Here is a 15,321-nt window from a genome sequence, read left to right on the forward strand (position 1 = left end):
ATTCGGAAGTGCACCGCCGCCATGAGGATGCTTGCATACGGAGCACCCGCCGATACACGGGACGACTACCTTCGCATGAGTGAGTCTACTGCCATTGAGTGCATGTACAAGTTTTGCCGAGCTGTGGTGGGAAAGTTTGGCAAATACTACTTGAGAGGGCCAACTGAGGAAGAGACTGCAAGGATCATGGCACAAAATGCTGCCAGAGGATTTCCTGGAATGCTTGGAAGCATCGATTGCATGCACTGGGCATGGAAGAACTGCCCGTTTGCTTGGCAAGGTATATACAAAGGGCGTCATGGATATTGCAGTGTGGTGCTTGAAGCCGTGGCAGATTATGACCTGTGGATTTGGCATTCTTTCTTTGGCATGGCGGGATCACACAATGACATCAACGTGTTGCAGCGGTCTCCGGTGTTCGAGCAGACTAGTGGAAGGGCATGCTCCACCATGCAACTATGAGATCAATGGCCACCAATATACCAAAGGCTATTATCTAGCCGATGGTATATATCCAAAATGGGCCACTTTTGTCAAAACAATCTCGAATCCATCAGGTCTGAAGAATTCTCACTTTGCTACACGACAGGAGGCTTGCGGGAAGGATGTCGAGCGGGCATTTGGTGTGCTTCAAGCACAATTTGCCATTGTCCGGTACCTGCTCTAAGCTGGTCTCACGACCAAATGTGGGAGGTGATGCATGCTTGTGTGATCATGCACAACATGATCATCGAGGATGACCGCAAGAATCATGTTAGGTCACATGCTGGTCCCTATGAGTGTCAAGGCCCTCTCGCGGAGGTTGATCATGAGTTGCCTGCAGATTTTGCTGATTTTCTCGCCATGCACGAAGAGATCCGTGACAGCAATGTGCATGAGCAACTTCAAGCTGATCTCGTTGAGCATTTGTGGAGGATCAAAGGAAATACCGTGGCACCTTGATGTATCATCTAGCCCTTTTTTTATATTTGATTACTTGTTTTATTGTTTGTTGTAATTTAATTTGAAAACAATCCTCGAAAACATTTTTTTTTTCATATGCTACATTTGATATAAATGGTTTATGTGTTAAAAATATTATTTTAAATATTTGGGGGCGGCGTTTGGGGGACGCGGCTGGGGAGCGACGTCCCCCAAAGGCGGCACGAACAAAACACGTCCCCCAAACGCTCAATCCGGTGCGGTTTGGGGGACGGTTTGGGGGACGCGACTGGAGATGCTCTAACATCTATGAAACAAAACAACCCGCGTTTCCAACTAACATGCTGCTCTAGTACTCTACAAAGTAAGAAGCTGCAGTCCCAAGTCTTCCGCAAAGGTAAAAAAATGTTACATTGTACAATCATTTGATAGTCCGATTCTGTCTACTGAGATACACTCGAAAAGACTGCCACTCTCGCCCCTAGCAGACGGAAATGGAAAGGAAACTCGTTGGGTTTCTTCTGTTTTCACCTTGGTGCCAATGAGCGAGAACTCATGGAAGAATGGTAGTTGCTGCTCCTCTGTTTGCGATGACATCACCGTACTGGTGGCTCTCCTCATTTGGGTCAGCAGAGGCTCCAAGGCCCAGCCGGCCGCTCGATCCCGGTTTGCTATCAACCGTGCCATCAGCGCGGAGTGAAATGCAACGACAGTCCCACAAGTTATCGGCGATGTCTGAAAAGGTCCCGAAACTCAGAAAATGCATCAAAACAGTCCCAGAACTTGTCCTCAATGTTCACATACGGTCCTATATATGTATAGAGGTGACGTGGCAATGTAAATGGACCCACTCAGGGTCTCAGGCGGTGCTGGATGGCCCACGACGGCCGCGCGTTCTGCCATAGAGAAACTTCCGGCAAGGAGGTGATCCAGCTAGCTCCATTAAGTTTTGCCGTGGCTTGGCTAGGTTTGATTTTTCATTGCCGGCATCGAATCAATGAGTAGATGGAGTTTGCTGTAATAGCGGTGTAGTATACTACTTGTGATCTGTCTCGTGAGAGTTGTGACGTACAAGTACGCACGTCATCAGACTTGTGATGTTGAACTCTTGATGACTTGCATGATCATACTTGTGATGGTGTTGAATTCATAGTAGGTTTTCAAACTGTTGATTATTTCGGCTGTTCGAGAAAATAGGGGAGATCATGCAAAAATTTAATTCGATACAGGAGTAGTAGTTGATTAATATATGGAGTGCAGGTTTGCTCCAACTTTTGTTGTCATGTAATTTGCTGGGTATAAGTAGGACGAACATTCGAGGGCACACCCAGAGTCACCCAAACTGGAAAATCCAGCTGGTCTCGGTGGTCCAGTTGGTTCTTTCGAGGAAGAATATCCAAAAACCTTGAATACTGGCTTCGTCTGGCCCGTAGCCATATTCGCTGCAAAGAAAGAACACTCTAAGATCTAACTATCGGTGTCCGAGCCCATCACCCTCATAGAGAAAGGTGAGCTGGCAGCCGGGCTCGAGCTCGAGGTCGCGGGCGAACTTGTCCCACCACGTGTGCAGGTACATCTTGCCCTGCTCGTCGAACAAGACCTCCACATTCCACCGGCAGAAGTTGCAGCTAGCCTCCCGTAGCTGCAACTGCGCCGGCTTGACGCCATCGACGAACTCGCCGAACTTGTCCAGGAGCCGCTCAATGCCGAGTGGATCGTCGTCGATGAGAAGGAGGAACTCGAAGCAGTGGTCCTCCTGCGAAGACGAGGAGAGCGCATGCGACGACGACCGTGGTGTCGTAGCTGCTCCACCACGGCGGCCCCTGCCCCGTCCACGGCCCGGGGGCGCTCAGGGCCGCGGCTTCGACCTCCTCGCTGGCCACCAGGTCTGGCCATGGAGTTCCTCGCGGGCCTGGCTGCGTCGCAGGAAGAGCTAGGCGGCGCTACGGCGGAGCTTGTAGCGGCTAGGGTATGCGTGGAGGAGTGGATGAGGAAGAAGAAGGTGCGTCCTCTTTATATAGGCCGGAGGCAGGAGACGGCCGCGAGACGCGTGGCGTCGCCATTAACTTCGTTGGCGGAGGTGGGCGGCGGCCGCTCGGCAGCCGACGCATCGCCATTAACGTGGCGCAGACTGCCGAAATGACGCAGCGAGCCGCTGGCGCGCCTGAGAAGACGTATCGACGCAGGGTCGCTGCTAGGCGGGCCCGACGAAACGTCTGCCAGACGTGAGCGGACACTTTCGGCATCCGCGCAGCGTCCGCCGAGACGCATCCGAGGCGCATATTTCGGCAGATTTGCGTCGCCGCGGCGGCCCGGTCACTTTGCTCGCCCCGCTGGAGGAGGGCCCAGACGTATTTCCGGTCATGGCGGACGAAAACGATCGCTCAGCGTCCGTTTGCATCGCCCGTTTGCATCGCGCCGCTGGAGATGACCTAATGCTCCAGTTTCTACTAGTGGGTGGATGAGGCGAGCATGCATGAAATCTGTTTAACCACCTACGGATTCATGTTTGATATACATGTACACAGCATGTACATGTAGTGCATAAATGATGATGTATTTGTTTGTAAATTAGAAAAGAAAGGGAAAAAACAAATTCAGGCAATTTGTGGAGCTGACAGGCTGAAGTACGTAGAAGTGTATTGTTCCAAAAATAAATAAATAAATGTACATAGAAGTAGATACGAAAAACCTTAAACCGAAGAAGACGCTAGCTAGCTGATGGATGAAGATTCATGTTAAGTTTATGTAAAAAGTGTAAATCCATCGGGGCTGTCCATCGCATTGCGAATTCATGCACAACGTGAGGCCGTCGTGGGCCAGTCAAGACCGTACCATTGGTTCCACTTGCATTGCCACGTCACTATATACGTATCTAGGACCGTATGTAGACATTGAGAATATGTTTCAGGACTGTTTTGATGCATTTCATGAGTTTCAGGACCGTTTCAGACATCGTCGGTGACTTCTGGGGTTATTGATGCATTTCACTCCATCAGCGCGCATCCCTGTCTCAGGGTTTACATGCAAGCTAGCAGGGGGAGGGATGCACGCACCTCCCTTGCGAGCAGGAAGCTCCCTCTCATAATCGTCATAATCATCGGGCTCGCCTTGCTTCATCGGACCTTCTGATGGATTTACCTCCCCGATCTCCTTGAAGAACTTGGTCACACGGTCAAGGATGTCAGACTCTGAAACCGTTGACGGTGGGATGACCGTGGGGATATCGAGTGGGCTCAAGGGAGAATATGGCACCCCACTGCCAATTTGCATCTTTCGGACCATTCCTGGAATGAGGCCAGGGGGAAATAGTGGATAAGGAGGTAGATTTTGATCATGCGTAGTAGCTGGAGCAGCACTTTGAGGAAGAGGAGTGGGGAGTAAGGATGGTTGCATTGGCAAAGATCCTGGAAAAGTAGTTTGGCCTAGAGGAGGGTAAACACCAGCGGGAAGTTGGCTTGCTGGAAATTGTGCAGAAAGCACAGGTTGGGGTGCAGCAGAAACAGGATAAGTTGCATTCTCCTTGTCTGGCGGAGCAGAGGACCATTTTGAGGGCCCCCTGGCTGATCCTGGAAATATATCCATGAAACATACCTAGGTTTACCTCCAACAAGCATAAGGTAAATGCAATGCATCATAAAAACCATTTGGAAATGTACAGTGTAACAATAGAGAATTAATCATAGAATGTAGAAAACAAAGCTAATTCATCATGAATAAATTAATTTTCTAGTTTATACATAGATCTACAAAAGATTGTGGACCTGATATACAAAAAGGATTTTAGTCTGGAATTAGTGGGGATTGGTATCAGTGGTAACATAGTAAACATGATCTTTCTCTACAGCCTGGCGAACTGATTACGTATACCAAAGCTACCCACCTTTAAAGTTTATGCGCACTAACATATCGCTACTGCAATGAAGGGTAATCAAATAAAAATGAGAAGGAAATGATAACATGATCAAAATCCCATAGGTTAGGTTATATACGCCTAAATCACACAACCCCATTTATGTGCAAGCAAGAAACCTAAAGACACATGAGAAAAAATAATTATGAGCAACTAGAAAGAATGGTATGCTTTAGTAGAAGGGTGGGATAGGGAAAACCTGTATAGGTCGCGGGATCTGGTGAAACATGTCGTGGTGCTGAAGGATAGGACGCCCCACCTTTCATCTCTCTTTCAAGGTTAGCAATGGTTTCCTGGTCATAAACTTCCTTCGAACCCCAGAACTGCAAAATTTTCTCAAGGCGATTCTGGTTGTCATCTTTACTCTGTGGATTATTATAAATCCTTGCAAGCATTGACCCCAGGACAGATTGAAAAGCAACGGCCTCATTTTTCGCGAAAACCCAAAAGACTTGCGTTTCGATGCATTGATAGATAGGAAAAAGGTTATATGTACAAGTCCACGAAGGGACCAACACCCCGCACTACAACTCGACCCAAGAAAGAGGACCTAGTCTAGGGGATGATCTGGCGGACGCCTCGGGCCCCCGCGCTCGCCCACTGTTGCGCCTCGGTCTTGATGTCGTTGAGCAGGGAAGGCACCGAGGGTTGTGCGTTATCAAAGATCGCAGCATTCCGGTGCTTACAGATCCACCACGCCGTGAGCATGATTACCGACGATGTACCTTTGCGCAACTGGCGGGGAGCGGTCCGCACCGCTTGCGACCACCACTCCACGAAGTCCCCCTCCGAGTCCGGAGGCCCTGCGGTAGATCGGATCCACGAGAGGACCTCGAACCAGATCGTCCTGGAGAATGAGCATCCGGTGAGTAGATGCGCCATAGTCTCCTCGGATTGGTCACACAGCGGGCATCTGGGCACATGTGGTAGACCACGACGCGCCAGCCTCTCACCCGTCCAACACCTCTCCAGACAGGCCAGCCATAAAAAGAATTTCACCCTAGGAGGCGCCCAGGATCTTCAGTTCAGCTCCCATAATGCTGAGGTGATCCCCCCCCCCCCGAAAGAGGGCCTCATAGCAAGAATGGGAAGTGTACTGGCCGTCCGTCTTCCACAACCAGGCCATCGCGTCTTGCTCCTCCGAGAGCTGGACATCCCTCAGTCTGACCCATAGTTGCACATATTGCCATAGTGCTAGGGGACTCGGTGCTCCAGCTATGTCGGGGATCCAAGCGCGGTCTACCAGTGCCTGACGCACCGTACGCACCTTCCTGCGCCGCTTAGGAACTAGCGCGAACACCTCTGGCGCCATCTCCTTGATGGACGTACCGTCTAGCCATCGATCCTCCCAGAAAAGCGCGGACTCCCCATTACCCAGAATCATCGAGGTGGAAGCCGCGAAGATGTCCAGCTCCGCCTTCGAGAACTGCATGTCCAGCCCGCGCCATGGCCATTGGGGGTCTGTGCGCATCCTCCATAGCCAACGCACCCTAAGGCTTATGGCCATCCGTGCAAGGTCGGGGTGAGTGGCCGGCACACCCTTGCCCAGTTCACGTGGCAATGACCTCCATTGGCCTCTGCCCGGCCCACCCAGAGGAACCCTCGCAGGATCTTGTTGATCTGTTTGAGGGTCTTCTTGTTCAGGGCCAGTACCATAAGCTGGTGCAGCGGGATTGCCGCGAGCACCGCTCGGATCAGCGTCAAACGTCCAGCTTGTGGCATCATGGATGCCCGCCATGTTGGCAATTTGTCAGCTAGCCTGTCCAACAGCGGTTGGAAAGTCTCGGCCGACAGCCGCCTAATGGACAGGGGAATGCCCAGGTACTTCACCGGGAACGGCGCTAGCTGGCACTCCATGTGCCCCGCCGCAGCCACAGCAACCTCATCCGAGCAAGCAATAGGAGACACCGAGCACTTAGCGAAGTTGGTGCGTAGACCGGAGGCTTGCCCAAAAAGCTCCACGATCCCACGGACCGCACCCAACTCTGCCTCATCCGGGTGACAGAAGATCACCACATCATCCGCATATAGCGACACCGAGGTCGCCAGGTCCCGTCGCGCCAACCGTCGCAGCATACCCAGCTCAGCTGCCTTGGCGAGCACCTTGTTGAGCGAGTTCATCACTAGGACAAACAACGACGGCGACAGGGGGTCCCCCTGTCTCAGTCCCCTCCGATGCCAGATCTGGGGGCCTGGCTCGCCATTGAGCATCACCCGGGTACTAGCCGTGGCCAGCAGTAGAGAGACAATCTCTCGGAACCTCGGCCCAAACCCTAACTTCTGGAGAACCTCCATGAGGAATCCCCAGGATACTGAGTCGAAAGCCCGAGCAATGTCCAGCTTCAACATCACCCTCGGCTCCTTCCCTCTATGTAGGAAACGAGCTGTCTGCTGTACCAACATGAAGTTGTCATGGATGCACCTTTTGCGAATGAAGGCGCATTGGTTGCGATCCACCAGCGACTCCATCCGGGGTGCTAGCCTAGTGGCCAAAGTTTTCGCCACCAGCTTGGCAAAGATATGAATCAGACTTATCGGCCTGTAGTCGCCTAGCGCCATGGCGTCCGGGCGCTTGGGCAGCAGGACCAGCAGGGCCTGGTTAAGGCCTTGGAGTCCGCGCCCACACATCGTATAAAGCTTGTTGAAAGCCGCCATGAAGTCAGCCTTGACCACCCCCCAACATTTCTGGAGGAACTCAGCCGTGAACCCGTCGGGGCCGGGCGCCTTGCCTGATGGCAGGTGCCTGATTACTTCCCACACCTCCTCCTCCGTGAACGCTACCTCGAGCTCGGATAGGTCCTCTGGTGTGGTGCCTAAGAAGTCCAAATCCAGCGAGTGCGCCCTCACCACCGAAGTGCCCAACAGGCTCTCAAAGTGCGCGAAGGTAGCTTCAGCCATGGCCGCGTGGTCGGAGAGAACAGCGTTATCCACCCTCAAGCTATGAATCACGTTCTTCCGGCGCCTATAGGCCGCATGCTGGTGGAAGAAGGCTGTGTTGGCGTCCCCCTCCCTAAGCCATGCTATCTTTGCCCGCTGGCGAGCCATCGTCCGCTCGAGTGAGGCCAGCCCTAGGTAAGCTTGCTTGAGGTGTGCCCGGAGTCGACGCTCATCGGAGGTGAGCGATCGGGATTCCATGGCGGTGTCCAACCTCAAAACCACCTCCCGCGCTATCATAAGCTGCAGTTTGATGCATCCAACCTTTTTGTCGCTCCAGCTCATAAGACGGCGCGCAGTGAGTTTCAACTTAGCGGTGAGCCGCCGGAAGGGATCAGTGTCACCTTGGACCACATCCCAGGCGCTCTGGACCACCTAGTCGAACCCATCAAGCCGCAGCCAGAAACGTTCGAACTGGAACCTCTTCCGCCCCGCCGACTGTGTGGTGCAGTCAAGGAGGAGGGGGCAATGATCAGCCACAACCGTCGCCAAGCAGCGCAAGCTGTAGCTACTGTGGAGCTCCTCCCAAGCAACCGTGACAAACACCCGGTCAAGCCGTACAAGCGTGGGGGTTTCACGCTCGTTCGACCATGTGTACCGACGACCATGCAAGTAGATCTCCTTCAACTCGCAGTCATTCAGGAAGCGGCGAAATCTGCCCATCATCCTACGGTTTAGATTACCGTTGTTCTTGTCCTCCGCTCGGTAGATCATGTTGAAGTCCCCACAAAGCGCCCATGGGCCTTGGTGGGTTCCGCGAATATCGCGAAGCTCATCCAGGAAGGCGATCTTGTCCGCCTCCGCCTGTGGCCCATAAACACAGGTAAGCCACCACCATGGTTCCCCTCCCAAGGGTGCCACCCTAGCAGTGATACTATTAGCACCTATGTGGGCGCTGTCGAGCTGCACCACCCTGCTTATCCAGGCCACAATCACCCCACCCCGAGTACCAGACGCAGGCAAGCAGAAGTACGCATCAAAGTCCGCGCCAAGTGCTTCCATAACAATGGCAGGGGTTACAACAGATAGCTTTGTCTCCTGGAGACAGACAATAGACGCACCCGTAGTACCTACTACACTCCTAACACTCGTACGCCTCGCGCGGTCGTTAAGGCCCCGCACGTTGGCCACCATCACCTTAGGTTCGTACAACATTGAAACGGTCAAAAACACCCGACCCATATCAGGGTCAAGCCTCCACGAGGCGACCACCCGACATCCCCAACATCGGCGGGGAGCAGCCTCTGATCGAAGAGAGCGTCCATCTGTAGAACTCCGCGATAGCCTCGATCATGTCATCCGTCAAGGGGAGCTCGTACATATTGTGGTAAGCATCAAGGGCAGCCTCTGACGGCGCCTCATCCCCAGAGAGTAGGCCAAGCTTGCGCATCAGGTTACGCACCGCCTTCATCTCGGCGTTCACCCCACCCGGTAGCTTTGCGATCCGTGAACTGCGCCGTGGTTGGAAGTTTAGTTCCACCAGCCTCCTCACCGCTGGGGTTTGAAGAAGAGCGTCAGAGCGCGACTTTGCAGCTTCGAGGAACTCCCCCAACGTCCTCGGCCGTGCCAAAGGAACCGGCGCCCTGGGGACCGGCGTTTGTCGCGCCCTCTGAAACACCAGCGATGGTGAGGCGAAACGGCATACCGACGGAGGCGCGGCACTAGGGGGTGCCGCTGCGCCATCGTCAACGCCATCTCGAGATGGGGGCAGGTCAGCCACAATCTCCTCGTCCAGCACCTCATCGTCGCTCTCGTCCTCCGTCCTAACACCAAACGGCGAAGAAGGAGTAGAGATGATGAGTTCCTGGCCCTGAACTGCCAGCGCTCCCATCCCAGAACCACCCTGATCATCCGCTCCAGCAGCACTGCTTGGCCCAGCACTGTGAGAAGCCTTGGAGGGCGGTGGGCTGGCGAAGGCATCGAGGCCCAGCAGCGGCCTGGGCACAAACGGGCCCGCCACGTCGTCGAGCGTCGCACTTTGGAGGGAAGGGGGCTCCACTGGCGCCGAAACTCCCTCCAGAGCGGGAAAGGGGATCTCGCACGCACCCACGCAGAAGCTTCGCGGTGCGCCTCCACCTTCCGCCGCCAGGTTTGAACGAGAACCCTCCAAAAGCCGGCCCACAGTGGACCCCACCGTGACGCAGGCCGCACCCACGTCCGGCCGTTGGACGGGTACGACCCGGTCTCCCGAACCGTGCACCGCCGCGTGGACCAGCGGGCCCTCCTGTGCATGGGTCGGTATGCAGCACGATACACCCACGTCGATGGCGCTCGCAGCCGCCAGCTGATCATCGTCGGCGCCCATGGCAGCCAAGGACTCCCCAGCGGCCATGCCGGCGCACAGCACCGGCCGGCGCCCGTCCGCATTGCACTACAGGGCAGGCGCGGCGAGGACCGGCGTAGCATCCATTGCCAGAGCTGGCGTGGCGGTGGCGCACGCTCCGGGCACCTGCTCACCCATGGCGCCAACGGCAGCCAGCACATCCGCAGCCTCGCCGCCGGCGGCCTCCGCCGCGACGCGAGCACGCAGCTCCCTGATCTTTCTCCCTCCGCGACTCCTCCTCTTGGAACCCCGCGACGGAGCCACCGGCCCACCAACGATCACCCCGGAGGCCAAACTCCTAAGTCGCCGCCACGATCTCCACCACCTTGGCCCGCAGAGGAAGACGATGCATCAGCACTGCCGCCCTCCGCGCTCCCAGGCAGGGTGTCAGGGACGCCTCTGGTGTAAGAGTACTGCCTCCTTGTTGGCCATGCCGGCGTGCCCCCATCACCGTTCACCGGACGATCCCCAGCACCACGGCGAGTCGCGCTGCGCCGGAAGTCGACCGTAGACGTCACATGGATGATCAGAGGGTAGGCCAGCGTGTTGATGTGCGGTGGCACGACCGCCTGCGCCGGCGCCGCCATGTCCTCGAACGACGGCGGCTCGTCAAGCTCAACAATGTGGAGGTCCATCTCGCGCGGGATCAACGACGGATCCAAGCACCATGCCGACAGCCAGAAGGTTCCCATGTCCGCGCGACTGCGAGTGAGAGGGTGCAGCCGCTCTACCCACGCTGATGGTGCCAGGATCGCCTCCGTCGTCGCCATGCTCCAAGCATTGGCAGGGACTCCCTCCACCTCAAGCTCCGCATGGACACATAGGCCGCCAGATGCCGCGTGTGTGCGCCGCGCCCATGGCCTGAGCAGCAGCCGGAAGAACGGCGACTCGATGACCTCGTCCCGCAGCACCATGTCACGATCCTCCTTGGTGGCAAAGAAGATCAAGAAGTCTTCGGGTCGGTGGCAATGCACCGAGAAGCTTCCCGGCGGCAGCCTGTGGATGTCTTCCAGCGCCATCGCCACCTCATCCGTGGTGACCGCGCGACGCACGCCGACAATCACAGCGAGCAGCACCCTCGACAGCGCGTCTTCAGCCTCGTCGATCTCCACCGTCCTGGAGAGAAGACAAGCCGCGCGCGCAGGACGGCGTGCAAGCTCGCCACCCGCCGCCGGCGCACGCAGCGCCAGGGGCACGACCTGCTCCTCTGCGCCACGCTGTGGCCGCGGCAGCGCCTCTGAACGGCGGGCCTGGGGGAGCACCGGCACGACGGCGCGGTCACCGACAGGGACAGGGGCCACCGTGCATGCCTCGGCAGAGGCAACCACCATGCATGTGCCAAGCAGAGAGCTTTGGCGCCCGACGGCCGCCCTCGGCGGTGGGACAACCCTTCTTGGCGTGGCCACGGCCCTGGGCGGCGCCGCAGCTTGGCGCGACGCGGCGACAGCCACAGGTGGCGCAGCCTCGCGCCGTTGCACCCGTCTCCCGTCCGTCCCAGAGCGTGGAGCTCCGGCGTGGACCTGCACCCTAGCAGCCTGGCGAGCCTCCGGCGCACGCGCACGGTGGTCACCGGCGCTCTCCTCCACCCTGCGAGCACGCCCCGCGTCGTTCACCCTCTTCCTGGCCGGCTCCATGGCGTCCGCCGGCGGCGACACCGGCCTCGGCTGGCGGGGGAGCGAGCACGCCCTTGACATGTGCCCCGCCTCTCCGCAGCGCAAGCAGATCAGCCCGGTGGTGCAGTCCGCCGCGCGGTGACCGGGCTGCGTGCACAGGAGGCACAAGCCGCGGTAGTCGTCGTAGGCGCCTGGGACGCGCTCCGGGCGCGTGGCCTCGCCGCCACCTTCTTCCCCGCCCTCCGGCCGCGCTTCCGGGTCACATGCGTGGGCTCCTCCCACGGTGCTTCTTCTTCTTCGTCAACGCCATCGAGCGGATCCTCCATATCGTCGAGCTCGTTGAAGGCGGCGTCCTCCTCCCTGCAGACCACGGATCTTACCTCCCTGCGCGCCGAGGAGGACTCCGGCAGGTCGCTGTGCCTCGCCCGCCCGCCAAAGATCGCGCCTTGCTGCGACCGCGGGGTCTCCTCCGAATCTGACCCGCGGCCGCCGCGCCACCGATCTTCACGCCCGCGCGGACGGCAGACCCGACGATGGCGGCGGGGACGGGGACGGGGACGGCGAGGTAGCCGACGGCGTCATGGCCAAGGCGCCGCCTTGGGCAGGGCAGGGCCCTCTCCGCTCGTGCAGCTCTCCGCTCCCGCTCCGCTCTCCTCTGATCAAAGCAACGGCCTCATTGTCAAGGTCCTGAATATTAGTACGTCTTTGTAAGCTGTAGCACATGGAATGTGTTAAGAAAGCATCGTCAATACATAATATATGCACAATTAAATACCATGTGAAATTAGGAGCTATAACATACTAGATTCAATTAGTAAAGAGCTCATGCAATAGTCACTAAACCAGATGAAATTTATTAAAGAACATTGTCAAACAGAAATAGTGCAGAGCAAGCTATAGCAACCCACTCTGCTAGTGTGTTAGATGCATCATACATGTCGGTATCACGAAACATTAGACACTTCTACAACACCATCATCATGTTGTTATTGGTATATCATCTTTTACAAGCTGATTTTGCTACGATTGATGCATTGCCAAATCAATCATATTCCATAAGCCATCTCAGCATATGGATATGCAATAGCTAAAGCAAAATAACCTTCTAAAGTGGGCACGTTTCTCAATGACTAAATACATAGAATTAGCGGGGACATTTCATCTCTGATGCGAAAAAATCACAAATAATTAAGTCATGCTCATGACTCCTGAGCTATCTCCTAATAGCAACATCATACACAGTTTAGTGTGCGCTGATACACAATAAAAGATGTGTTGATACTAAGTTTTTTAAAACAAGGACACATCAATATGCTAGTATAGTAGCATAGATATACTTTGAATATAACATACAGACTACAGAGAGAGAGAGAGAGAGCATATGAGGCTGCATCCATAGTAAAATGAGTGGAGATGAGAGTGAGGAGGGGCACGGCAAGATGTCATCCAATTCCTGGCAGTGAAGCTAGGGTGCCATGTTTGTGTTGCACGTGCAAGATCGGAGAGTAGTCTGTTCCGTGTGATTACATGTGCAAGCAAAAGACTATTAGGACTGGTCTCCCTTAGATAAATGATTGGTTATTGTGCTTGTATTGGCAAGGTTATTAACCCCATGAAAAGATGTATCAGTAGCCTAAATGGAAACCATTAGGTACATGCTTATATGTATCATAAACAATAGCAGTATCATATACGAGATCCGATATTGGTACAACAGCTAAATGAAATATCAGGGTAACCTAGTGCATGTTTTTGTTTTCTTTAGTCGTCTATGTGCTTAGTAAATAAAGAGTGGTCAGATCAGACATTTGGTGTTCATGTCTTTTTTGTTTGAAGGTTGGTAGTACATAGAATTATTAGTACAGTAATATTTTCATCTCTAAACATGGAAAATCCCAAAAAAACAAAGTCATGGTTGGCTCCTGGGCTATCTTCCAAATAGGAACAACACACACGATCTAGTGTGCAGCTGTGCGGTGATACACAACACAGATGTGTTGATATCAAATCTTCCCAAAACAAGGATTCAGCAATATGCTAGCATACATATACTTAATATATAACATATTGACCACGGAGAGAGACTGAGCATATGAGGCTGCACTGCAAGAGAGAAGATGAGGGAGGAGGGAGCGCGGCAACGAGGTACCCAATTCCTGGCAGTTAAGCTAGGGGTGCCATGTTTGTGTTGGACGTGCAAGATCGGGAGCTGTCTGTTCTGTAGGAATTACATGTGCAGCAAGGGAGCAATAGGACTGGTCTATGTTAGATAATGGAATGGTTACTGGGCTCGTATTGGCAGGGATGTGTCAATATCCTAAAATGACCCATACTTGCCTATATACATAAAGGTTATCAGTATCAACTAAGAGATCCAATATTGGTACAACAACTAAATGAAATATCAGGGTAACCTAGTGCATGGTTTTTTCAATTGTTTATGTGCTTTGGAAAAAATAGGTAATTCAGACCAGACATTTGGTCTTCATGATTTTTTATTTTGTTTAAAGGCCCTCTATAACAGTCATTTGTTTATATGTTAGCATAGACTGGTCTTTGAAATGAATATGTTAGCATACACTGGTCTTTGAAATGAATCAGGGTGAAATAAGGTCATGTCAACCTGGCAATCATTTGGCAATTTTACTTATTTTGAAGAGAGTGTATGGCTTTGATACTGCCAAATGGAAAGGTCACTCTCTACTGCATTGTTTCTACACACTTATGTAGGGCCTCTGTGGAATGCTTGTTCTAAAAACACAGGAATAGTAAACAGACATGGATAAAGGACTTCACAATTTCTTGAATCCAATAGAAAACAGAAACACAAGAATTTGCACATATGGCTCTTTCGATACTATGCGGAAATTTTGCAGGAATTCAAAGGGAGTGAGAAGGTACAAACAGGACACAAAATAAAATTTCTATGAGGTCTAAGCTATTGCTAGTAATCCTATGGACTTTGAGTGGCAAAGCCCTCTAAGAGCCTCTATAGGAAATTTATATGGATTGGAATCTTAGAAAAAATCCTATGGAAATATCCCACTAACGTACAAAATCTCAAATACAAATATTTTGTTTTCCGAGCTACACAAAAATGAAAAATTCTGATTTTTTTAGAAGATCTAAATCACTATACTCAGATTTACAAATTTGTTATTTTTGTGTAGCTTAAAATACAAATTATTTCCAGCGGAAAATTTACACGTTTGTGGAATATAATGGTACATCATAATTTATTTTCAGATTTTTCTGAAACTTAGAAATGTGATTTTTTATTACTTTTTTAAATAGGGATCACTGGTGCCCATGTCCACCAAATCTCTGTCCGGGTAGTGTGTCACCTTTGCCATGGACACCACACCAGTGAAGTGTGGCGCTCTTCGTATAGGCGCCACACAAAAGGGTTAGTAGAGTGAAATATTTTCGCCGGAGGATCATTTTGTGCAATACTTTCACCAAAAGGTTATTTTTGTGTAAATCGCCTCGCAAGGGCGATTGCGACTTTATTAACAACACACAGGCCAAAAACACACGAAAAGACGCAAAAAAAAAAGTTGCAATCTCACAATGCCATATGGTTTCTAATAGTGAAATGACTTAACGGCCGTCCAACA

At 53.1% G+C, this 15,321-nt stretch overlaps 1 pseudogene; it reads right to left on the reverse strand.

Annotated features, from left to right (window-relative positions):
• Positions 1 to 1,252: 1,252 nt before the first annotated feature.
• Positions 1,253 to 5,862, reverse strand: LOC124654194 (annotated as a pseudogene).
• Between the last annotated feature and the right edge of the window lie 9,459 nt (positions 5,863 to 15,321).

Source organism: Lolium rigidum, chromosome 5 (genome assembly GCF_022539505.1).
Source record: "Lolium rigidum isolate FL_2022 chromosome 5, APGP_CSIRO_Lrig_0.1, whole genome shotgun sequence".
Taxonomy (NCBI): domain Eukaryota; kingdom Viridiplantae; phylum Streptophyta; class Magnoliopsida; order Poales; family Poaceae; genus Lolium; species Lolium rigidum.